Source organism: Schistocerca nitens, chromosome 3, assembly GCF_023898315.1.
Source record: "Schistocerca nitens isolate TAMUIC-IGC-003100 chromosome 3, iqSchNite1.1, whole genome shotgun sequence".
NCBI classification, from domain to species: Eukaryota; Metazoa; Arthropoda; class Insecta; order Orthoptera; family Acrididae; genus Schistocerca; species Schistocerca nitens.
In genome coordinates this window covers 611,217,732-611,229,733 of record NC_064616.1, presented here as the reverse complement: position 1 = coordinate 611,229,733, position 12,002 = coordinate 611,217,732, and positions in this window count along the sequence as shown.

Sequence of the window (12,002 nt, the reverse complement as noted above, 5' to 3'; positions counted from 1 at the left end):
TAGGTACTGTGTACTACCGTGAAATGCTCACGAAAATACGAGTGAGAGAGTGAATGCTTCATCTTTCATTTTAATTTTAACCTACTCCATATGTTTTTCACATGCCTTGCGGTGTGAGCTGAATTGCATGGGATATAAATTAATTAATTCAGAATAATCCGTGTGCTTAAAACTTTGTTAACAATTTCTAAATCCAGGGGGAATTGAATTCTGGATTTAGAAGTACATACGTTGCAAGTTCAATGCCCGATCCCATTTTAATTAATCCCGTCCATAATCATGTGATAGCTGTTAATGTCACAGATTAGGCCTACCGCACGGCGGGATTACACGTGTCTCTACACTTCAGTTCCATCAAAAAGAGATACATTTGAGTAACCAACACAGTTCACTGCAGGACGAGCGTTATTACGACGCACGCACGACACCAAAGTTGCTACATTACACAGTTTACGAAGAGCGGTCACTTGCGGCTCTAGCATTTCTTTTTCTTACTTTTCTTGTCTAGTTATGTAGGTAGTCGGCTTTGACGGTCGCGGTAAAGTCTTGAATGGCATTGAAGCCGGGCTAGGTTTTCCCAATTTCCAGGCTAGCTACAGCATCGTACTGAAAAATGCCTTTCAAGTAGAAGGTACTGCCAGATTAAAGCTCTGTGACACACAGGAGCGCTGTCAGAGATCACTGGATAGCTCCATTAATAGGGGACTGTCCACAAAAGTCAAAGGAGTACTTTGAGTCTACGCCCGACAAATTGTTTAGTTTCATATCAGTGTAATATCAGTTGCAGAGTGAAAGATTCGTTCTGGAGCGAATGTATTAATTAAGAAGTCTTTTAAAAGTGCAAGAAGTTGTGAAAAACATGGTAACTGAAACATAATTGACTGAAACTGCAACTGCAGGTGTTAGACGATAGGAGAACACACATTTTTATTAAAGTTGATTTTCGTCCTCGTACACTCGTACATCATCCTTTGGATATAAACCGTATGAATGGAAATTTGTGGTAAGTTCTGTGGGACCAAACTGATAAGGTCATCGGTCCGTAGGCTTGCACACTACTTAATCTAACTTAAACTAACTTACGCTAACGACAACAAACTGACGCTGAGTGATTCTACTGGGTCCTTAAAAATTCGGTCCCAGCAAGAAAACAGCATACTACTGTTGTTGGCACTATTTCCTACTGTCACCCTATTCGGATGGTCCCACGAAAAATCCGAGTTCACTTTCGCAAGCAAGTTCTACAGGAACTATACAGATCTGTTAGGTTGTCATTAACTAGATAGTGCTAAACGCTAATTCCAGTAGAGGTTGCCTTGACCTCCTGGCGTACTCCGACATACAAAGAAACCTATCTATTACTGCCGTCTTTCTGACAATTAGTGATTATAAAGTGAAGTAAGTTACATCAAAAATTAAAATTATCCAAAAATTCTTGTGTACGTAATGATAACATTGTCTAATTTTCGCCTCTCTCTCTCTCTCTCTCTCTCTCTCTCTCCTTCTGTCTCTCTTTTCTCCATCTCTCTCGTCTCAGGAACTCATAGAAAACAATTATTCAAATTTTTGAACGTGTTGTAACCAACTTTTTGTGAAATAAAATTTCACATTTTAATTCAGTGTGTTTTTCACCTTAAAACTTTATTCAAATCATTAACCTTTTGATCGTCACACTAGAACCCAATGCGCATTGTCATTAACAGCACGTCATTGCTTAATATGCTTTACTGCTGCTCATGTTAATCACACTCTCTATTGCCATTACTTGTGCTTCACTAAACTTGACAACGGCCATTTCGAATATTTCAAATATGTCCTAAGATGGAATGCAATTTCTTTGTAAAAAAAACTGTGGCTTAATGCTTAATTAACATCACGTCCTGTATTCCAATTTTCTTCACACTGAAAAACAGTTTTTTCAGCTATTATTATTTTCTATTTTTTTCATTTACCGACGTGATGTGTGATTTATGAGCAGCTGCTCTACAATGAAATCCAAGTTTCCTCACCTCCCGCCTAACTATCATAGTACTTGCAGGGGATCCTGATGCAGTTTGGAATTCCTGTGTGATGGTCTGGATAGATGTCTACCTATTACACATTACGACCCTCTTCAGCTGCCGGCGGTCTCTGTCAGTCAACAGACGAGGTCGACCTGTATGTGGACCTGGGAATGTTTGGCAGTGTGGATATCTCACGTACAAATGTATGACACAAGCGACACCCAATCACCTGACCACGTTGGAAGTCCGTGAGTTCTGCGGAGCGCCTCATTGTGATCTCTCATGATGTCTAATGACTACTGAGGTCGCTGATATGGGGTACCTGGTAGTAGGTGGCATCACAATGCACGTAACATGAAAAACGTATGTGTTTGGGGGTGTCTGGATACTTTTGATCACATAAAGTAGATATCTGCCGTAGTTTTGTACCAGCTTTCCAATATCCTCGTCATAGAAGGCAGCCGCCTTTTCTTTCCGCCGTATCTCTACGCTGGTCTAAAGCTCGTTATCTCTGCCAAAATGTTGTCTTAATAGCTAGCGGTTCATGTCAGCGTAGATGAAAGTGAGGGGGAAAGAATTACAGGCTGTATAGTATGTGATCGAACACTGCCCATGTAAAACGTTGCAGGAGCATTTTCATTGCCCCTGCAGAGTGCGGCCGAGAATCGCCATTAAAACGGAAACGCATAGCAATTATGTTATGTGAGCTGCATGACATCAGGCGAAATCTCTCACTAGGCTTGGCGGGAGACACAATTTACATAGGCATCTTTACATGCTCACTGTGCGCTCAGAACTGAAATGAGCGACATGAAGGGATCGACGGACATACTAGAGACACTGCCCAACACATCTCTGCAAATCTTCATCGGATTTTCACTGTGGTTTCCGTTTCGAGCCCGATCGGACATTACGTTCCGAATAGCCATCGTACATCAGCTTCATTAGTTACATGTTAACTACATGTGAACGTGTTAACTGCATCTGGAACAATTTAATCCTTTGCAATATATTAATCAGTTTTAAATGAAGAAAAGACGAATAAATTGCCCTATTCAGTGCATAGTTAAATGAATGTGTAAAATGCTAATTTTAACTTTAGTTTACTTCCGAGACGTCTTCACTTACCGCCGTGGGTAGGTCTACCCTCCAGCATAAGTGCACCCGGATAATATACCATTGCTTTAATAGTTCAACTAATAAAAGTAGAGCTGACTGGTTCAATCAGTAGAATGGATCGATAGCTCTGTCGACTGAAATACTAAAAAGGGGTTTCAGTTGGATAAACGAATGAGTGGTTCAACCGACAGAACAACTACAGACTGGTTTCACTTGAAAAGAAAGAATGAATAATTCATTCGTCGTGTAAAAGTAAAACGGACTGGCTCGACTGTTTTGAATCGGTCCTCGCACGGATTGGTTTCACTTGAAATGCGACTAATAATGCGACTGATCCTTAAAACTACAACTGACTGACTAGACTGTAGTTATTCAGTTGCTCCCATTGACTGGTTTCACTCAAAAGAATGAATGAGCAATTCAACCGACACGTAAAACTACTTTCCAGCAACCGACTGAATCGATTGTTTTCCTTAGGTTTTTCCCATCACTACTTTCAGGGATGCGTTCGGTCCTGACTTAATTTTTGTGAATGACAATGCGCAACCCGAATCGTACAGCGCAGGTGGGGAAGCTCTTGGAATGAGAGGATATTCAGCAAATGGACTGGCCTGCCCTTCGCCCCCCGCCACCCCCCCCCCCCCCCCTCCCCCTCCCGGTTTAAATCCCATAGAGCAAGGGAAGTTGCGGTGGGAAAATGTATTGCAGCACGTTCACACATACCAACAACCGTTCAGCAGACGTCAACCGTGCTGGTGGGGGAATAGAACGCCCTACCATAAAAACTCCTTACCAACCTTATGGTCAGCATGGGAGCAAGTTGCAGAGCACGCACTGCCGTCCGTTCAAATGGTTCAAATGGCTCTGAGCACTATGGGACTTAACATCTGAGGTCATCAGTCCCCTAGAACTTAGAACTACTTAAACCTAACTAACCTAAGGACATCACAAACATCCATGCCCGAGGCAGGATTCGAACCTGCGACCGTAGCGGTCGCGCGGTTCCATACTGAAGCGCCTAGAACCGCTCGGCCACACCGGCCGGCCTGCCGTCCGTGGTGATGCCACACATTATTAATGTCCTGGGAACCACTGCTGTGACTTCAGTGTAGTTATTGACTTTGAATAAAAGTGTCAGTTCTGTTGGTCTCAGGGTGTATTTCTTTCAGCTTACTTCTCCGCTACGCTGTAGCAGTTCTTTCTATGTATGGTCCATGTTTCATCGAACTGTGTTACTTGGCAGTTCAGTTACTTTCGTTCTTAAGTTTTGCATACCAGAGTATTATTGCATTCCACATACATCTGTCGAAATGACTTCGTAATGACAAGCAGGAAATTTCGAGCTCTTATGAAGGCTTACCGACAGTTGATCTCCTCACGCGGTGTTCGCAAATTGAAGAGGCCAGGAGAGAAGTGACAGACGCTGCAGCACTTACCGTAATGACGTACTGTTACAGGACATGAAATCTTTCGTGGACGAGGAACTGGTGACGTCATTGCATGGAATTCCATTGTCGAATGGTTCAAATGGCTCTGAGCACTATGGGACTTAACTTCTAAGGTCATCAGTCCCCTAGAACTTAGAACTACTTAAACCTAACTAACCTAAGGACATCACACACATCCATGCCCGAGGCAGGATTCGAACCTGCGACCGTAACGGCCGCGCGGTTCCAGACTGTAGCGCCTTTAACCGCTTGGTCCATTGTCGAGTACATTGCGAAGAGTGAAAGGAAGAATCTGCCAAGTTAGATTTTTTCACTGTGGGGAGGAACGTGGCCAGTGAGATGCTACATCGGGTTTACGTCAAAGCAGGACTTAGGAGACACCATATTGTATTAGGTTACATGAAGCTCAACTTCGTATTCTGAGGTTTTTGTATTACAACGTGCTTGGTATCCAATTTAAAACGGAACATTTGATGGAGATTCAGTTGCGTTTATGAATAACGTCTACTGGTATGTATCTCAAATCGTTGTGCAGCATATGTGTTGTTCCTCTACCAGCAATTTGTTGTTCAAAGCCATCGACGACTTCAGACTGTTCTTCGCAACTTTCTCCTCTCTTCTTCGACGATAGCTAATAGAGTTAATGGAACTATTTTGCTCGCGTCCATTTTCGTAAACAAACGGTGTGATTAGAGCGACAGATGCAGCCGACAACTGCCGCTGGAGAACACACAGGTCGCAAATCAAGATGATGAGCACATCCCGTGAGATGTACCAGGCCGGCCGCTGTGGTCGAGTGGTTCTAGGCTCTTTATTCAGGAACCACTCGGTTACTACGGTCGCAGGTTCGAATTCTGCCTCGGGCATGGATGTGTGTGATGTCCTTAGGTTAGTTAGGTTTACTTAGTTCTAAGTCTAGGGGACCAATGTCCTGAGATGTTAAGTCCCATAGTGCTTGGCGCCATTTGAACCATTTGAAGATGTACCAGGTCGTTTCAAAGCCTGCAGCAACCACGGTGGACATCACATCTGGTGTGCTTCGCGATGAGAAACGCATTGCGTGTGAGGACGGTTTAAGGATGCTTTTGTAGTACAGATGTACAGGCAGAATTATTGAAAATGTTTTAAGTAGGTTTATTGGAATTAGTGTTGATTAACGTCATTCCTGAAACATGGTAATCTTGAATAGAAGTTGAATACGAGTTGTGTGGCAGGCTTCTGTTATGGACGAGGAAGAACATACAATATCGCAGGGTTTCGAGTTGTGGACATCATTTTCGTTCGACATACATTCCTTGCCTCATCTGCTACCACTTCGGCGTGAGACGAATAATGAACGAGCTCTCAGAACACTAAAATATTCTTTATATATCATGCCTTCTGCTGTCAAAATAACGAGATTAATCGTTATTCGAGCATACAGATTTGTTCTATAATCTGTAAGATTTATTTGAAATTGGCGCCGAGAAAACTGTTACTTCTTTTAAAATTTGTCATACACTACAGAAACAAGTTGAAACGTACTTACTGCGCTGTATTCGTGTGTTTACCATTTGTTCCTTACAGTCTTGCGCTAGTCAGAAATCGGATAAATATCTGTTTAAGTTCACATCAGGAATCACTTCCTTTGTCCATATTTTCAACTTCCGTGATATATAATTGCGTAAACGTAAGCGCGTCGAGGTCAGCAGACGAAGTATACGGTAAACTTCAATGAGAATTAATAACTTATTATTTGTTCATCGTAAGAATAAACCTGATGTAGACGTTACGCTATGTATTCTTCTGCGGTTTGCTGGAACCTCATTGGATTTTGTTTCACGTGGAGTACAGTGAAGTACGGTAACAGGAATACGTTTTATGCTGTGCATTACGCGCAATCCACTCAGCGATGATAACGAGCAACAGCTTAAACGGCATATTTAATTTGGGCACCACTGGCTAATCAAGTGGTCCAGCTAACCTGCAGTAATGTGAACAGTTTCTGTTAAGACGAAAAAAGAGACGAGCAGAGAAACACTAAGCTTTAAATGTCATTTATTTAAATGGTTCAAATGGCTCTGAGCACTATGGCACTTAACATCTGAGGTCATCAGTCCCCTAGAACTTAGAACTACTTAAACCTAACTAACTTAACGACATCACACACATCCATGCCCGAGGCAGGATTCGAACCTGCGACCGTAGCGGTCGCACGGTTCCAGACTGAAGCGCCTAGAACTGCTCGGCCACCCCGGCCGGCCCTTACTTAAATACTGGGTAATTTTTCTACGTGAGCTATGTGTGACACAGAAGTATATTGCAGGAATTTCACCATGTAGTTAAATGTTGAAACCGCTGAAGGCATTAGTTACAGCCAGTTGCCTGGTAATCTCTGAACTCTTTCCATATCCGAATCCTGGAAATGCGTTGCTGTTACGTTGATAACTAGGCCATAAACATATGAAGCCATGAAGCCATCCAAAATCCACATTTTTGTGGCGTGCTGTCCTGCATTTCGCAAGCGTTCGGCAGTAACGTGTGACAAAGCTTCGCGCATTGGTTCCAATACGTACTACTACAGGCTCCAACTCATCTCGTCTTAATATTCTAAGTGTAATATCCTTTGCATAGTGGTGTGGCTGGACGTCGAGACATTCACTCTTTGAAATAACTGTTCATTACAAGAATCATACTAAATACCACTTCCGAGAATAATGTATTCATAACTTGGGAACAGCAGTGTTTTGAGGGGCAAGGGAAGATTAACAATGACACAGTCCCGTGAGGCTGGAAACTCGCAGGAAGTCTCCTGACGAGCAGCAGGTGCTGTGACGACACGGTCCTACGAGGCTGGGAGTTCGTAGGTTGCCACACAGAAGACTGCAATGTGGTCCTCTCGGAGCGTAGGACGTGGCTGCGGGCGGCGCCTTGGCAGACAGCGGGAGCTGCAGGCAGGGTCCATAGTGGGGATTCTAGCCGAGTCTCGAGGCGGTTGTGTTGCTCGGGGCTCGGGACGTTACTGGTCCACCTCGGACGGTGTGCCGGGCTAAGCACATGCATATGGAAGGGTGCTTGCGCGGTATCACGCGAGCAGATGACCGAGCGGACGCAACTTAGCACCTGCGATTTCAGCGCTGTGTGCTGTGACTGGTGCCTCCGGACGCTGCGGCGGCTGCTGGCGGCTTCACTACACACAGTACCTTGCCTCTTCTGTGTGCAAACAACCTCTGTGGTGAGGCAGGGATCGTACGTGGCCCGCGACACACATACGGAATTATGGTGGCCGAAACGTGCAGGGGGTAGCGCGTGGTAGCCACTGATGTAAGAAAGCAAAAACCAATTATTTTCAATTATTTCTATTAATTTTTAGGAATGGAGATTTTATTAGCAAGATAATGCACTTCTTTTGATACAGCAAAAAGTCAAGAGTTTATGGTTAGATCTTGTATTTGGGGAAAAGTTTGCAGAAGCCAACGTCGGCGAAGATGAGTTTGAGTTACGAGTCGAAGGACATGAACGATATGCAGTAGTTGAGGATCGAGTGAGACAGGGTTGTAGCATATTCCTGATGTTCTTCAGTCTGTACATTTCAGCATCGTATACAACCGTCTTCACATAGGCAGCTTAGCCTCTAATCCTACATTACGAAGAGCAGTACAAACCCATCAGCACTGTGAGGTGCGAAGAAGGTGTAATACAGGACACCTGGAATGGAATCTGGATAAATGTTGAACACCTCGTATCGCTAACGAGAGTTATGTGAGGATTTTGTAATATCGGGGTAGTTTATTCAACTTATTGTGTAGTTCTATGGTAAAAAATTCGATAATGAGTTCATCTTTTAAGACGAAAATGGATTATCACACATCGCCTATCTCGTGAACACCTTCCTCAAGAGGCAGTAATTAATGAATGGAACATCCTGCGATACCTGGTGATGAGAACCGGATCGAGAGCACTTGGGATTAGTTGCAGCTCAAAGTGAAATGTCGTAGTAACTCTCCTTGTGCACTGGCTGATCTGAGAAAGGCAGTTGTTGAACAGTGGGACAAGCTTGAGAACAGTAACGTCTCTACTACTTTGTACATTAGTATTTCCCAACCTCTCCGAGATCATTACCCCCCCCCCTCCGCCCCCAAGTGCCCAAGTGTAATCAGATATTAAGGGTCCCCCCCTACCCCCCTGGCTCCACCACCATCAAAATAATTAGCGCTTAACTAAACTTTAGAATGAAATCGATTTTTTTAGAAGATCATTATTTTTAAAATGACGGAAGATAAATGTTATTCAGTTTTTGTGTCTTATTAAACTACGAACTAATAGTCAGTGGTAGTGGTACTGCTTATTGCTAACAATTTTTTTATAGAATGATGAAGCAATTCTCAGTGCATCGCGAGTGCTACCTACAGCACTTTCTGAGAGAAGAAAGAGAGCTAAATGTGCACATTATCCACACTGAGAGCAGACACTTGTTACAACCATGCTTCCAGGGCACTACTCCTCTTCCTAACGACGCTTGCTTTGTCCTCACCTTACGCCCTCAATTAAAATCAACCAAGTTAAAACATGTGCAGTATACTTACTGTTTCCGAATTACATTTGCACTTTCAACGTTTAGACACTCATTCGAGCTGGAAGAATACATAAGCTCACAACAGAACTTATGAAGCATGAAATCAAAGTTCTCGCCGTGCGAGAAACGTGCTTCGCAGATTCAGAAACGTTACATCACAATGTTTACAGAATCTTCAAAAGTGGAACAAACTAGAAAAGTGAAGGGACAGCACTATTTGGCATGGTCTTCACTGTAGATAAAAAGTTTTGGATTCAGTAAAAGCAGCCTACTTATGATCCTAAGAATCAAACATACAAATAAAGACTACACCCTGATTTAACTCACGGGCACAAACAATTTGTGACAATAAAAAATATTCCGAAAAAACAGAAAGGTTCTGAGAAGAACTTGAAACAGAGATGTCCAAAATTCCAAAAGATGGTGTGAAAGTTCTACTCGGTAATTTTAATGCCCAAATTGGTAGGGAACGCAAATACAAGAGGACAGTGGGAGGTTACCCTGCTCACAATAAGGACGGCACACGACTCGTTGAGTTATGCCAACCAAACAATCTAAAAATTATGTCAACCACACTTCGGAAAAAAAACCTTGGCGATCACCCCTCTATCATTCATGAGAATTTTAGGAGAATTTCAGATTGTTCATTTGGCAATACCGTACGACTACCAAAAAGGAATTCACGGTGTGCAAATACGCAGAGGTGCACACATCGATTCGGATCGTTGTTTAGCCAGAATCAAAGTTAAATGCACATAAAAAATGCAACAGGAAAACACCGATGGTCCCAAAATTTCATCTGCGCTCTAAAGTAACAGAAAAATGGGAAGAACAACCTGCACAAGGCTGGGACGAATTTCAAACTAAAATCGTGAAAAGGCAGTGAAAGATCTGATACCCCTTCACATAAAACTAAAACATCCTTGGTGGAATCAAGAATGTGAAAATGCACTACAAGAAAAAAAGGCATTTCCTAATTACAATTGCAACAGTGAGAAGACTCACAGAAGAAATTTCTCAAATTCGCAAATAAACATCCAAGATTTTAAGACAAAATAAACGGAAATGTAACAATGACCAACTGGAGTCAATTGAAGACAATTTTAGGAATTACAACGCACACGATTTCTACAAGACCTTTGCGAATCAAATCACAGGGTACTCACCACAGAACCTCTGCTTTTCGAAAACAAGATGGTAAATTAGCCTTGACAGATGCAGAAAATTGGTAGGAACTAGCCACATATTTTTCACAGCTTTTAAATTGTCCGGAACCCAAGGAGAAGTCCCCGAAAAATACACCCTGAAATCACAACAGAAAGTTCGTTGGCACCAACACAAGAAGAAGTTTATTCACATATCAAGTATAGTAAAAATAACAAAGCATCAGGCGAGGACGGCTGTAGCTGAACTCTTTAAAAATTTAAACCAAAACTTATTCAAAGAAATTACACAACTAGTCCCAAGCATTTGCCAACAAGAAAAAAATCCTGGAAGATTGCTCTGATCCATTCACTACACAACAAAGGCAACAAATCATATGTTAACAACTATAGAGATATCTCCCTCTTACCGGTCATCTAAAAAATCCTATCAGCTTGTCTCTTCAATAGAGCACAAAAGCAATCAGAACCCAAATTGTCAGAATATCAAGTAGGACTGAGGTCGAAGAGGTCATATACAAAACAAATTTTTAACCTCGAAACCGTAGTCAAAATGCGAGCCTTCAGACAAAAACCTCTAGTATGCACATTTGTAGATTTGAAAAGGCATAGGACTCGGTAGACAGGCTCTCACTATTCCAAATTTTAGAAGAGAGGGGATTAGATCCCCAAACACAAGAATTCATAACACTAACTGGCATGAAATCTAAAGTAAAATTTGTGGGGGAAATGTCGGAACCCTTTGAGATTCAAACGTCAAGCAGCTCGAGACACTTAAAGAATATGCAGAATAAGTAGGACTATACATCTCATTTGAGAAAAATGAATTCTTATGTTCAAAGACAGAAATCACGAGCCTGAAAACAAAATACGATAAAATCAACAGGGTCCCGTACTTTAAATACGACGCAGAATTCATCGAACCGACAGGCCTTGAAAAAAATCTCACAGCAAAATCGCCTCCAAAAAGTAAAAAAGTACTAAGGTTAACCCGAAACATCTACTACAAAAAATCCACGTCAAAACAGACAAAAATTCGGCACTACAACAGAGTCATAAAACCAACATTCCTCTACGCAAGTGAAACGTTGATTCTTAACAGAAAACACGAACTTGAAGAAATCAAAAAAGAAAAAGAAAGGTCATTAGGAAATGTTTAGGAGCAAGGCATACCCAAGGTGGTTACAGTCTACAGTCAATCAAAACAACAGAGAATTTTTCAAACATCGAAACTGGCACTCAGAAAAGGCGAATGAAACCCTTTGGTCATCTCAACAGACAACCAGAAAAGCGATTGACAAAAAGGATAATAGACTATGTAACATCACTTAAGAACTCAACGGCTTGGTTGAATGAAATGCGAAACGACGTCAACAGCGCGAACATAAGATCTACCGATATTTTAGAAAAATACAGTTTCAGGCGCAACGTAGACAAATGGGAAGTTACATCAGAGGAACCAAAAGAAAAACAGTACAGACCAAAGTGGTCGGAAGAACGTAAGGAAGCCTTCTCGCAAAGAATGAAAGCCTATTGGAACAACAAGGAGAATCTAAAGAAAAATTGCCTCAGTTATTTGCTTAACGTCTTCCATTTAATAATAGTAATACAACGTAGGGCAAAGAACAGTTTAGTAGCCATTACAAAGTTACTGTTGGGTTGTGCCGTACTTAGTTCACTGTTGCGCAGTGAATAGTAAAGCATTTTCTAATTC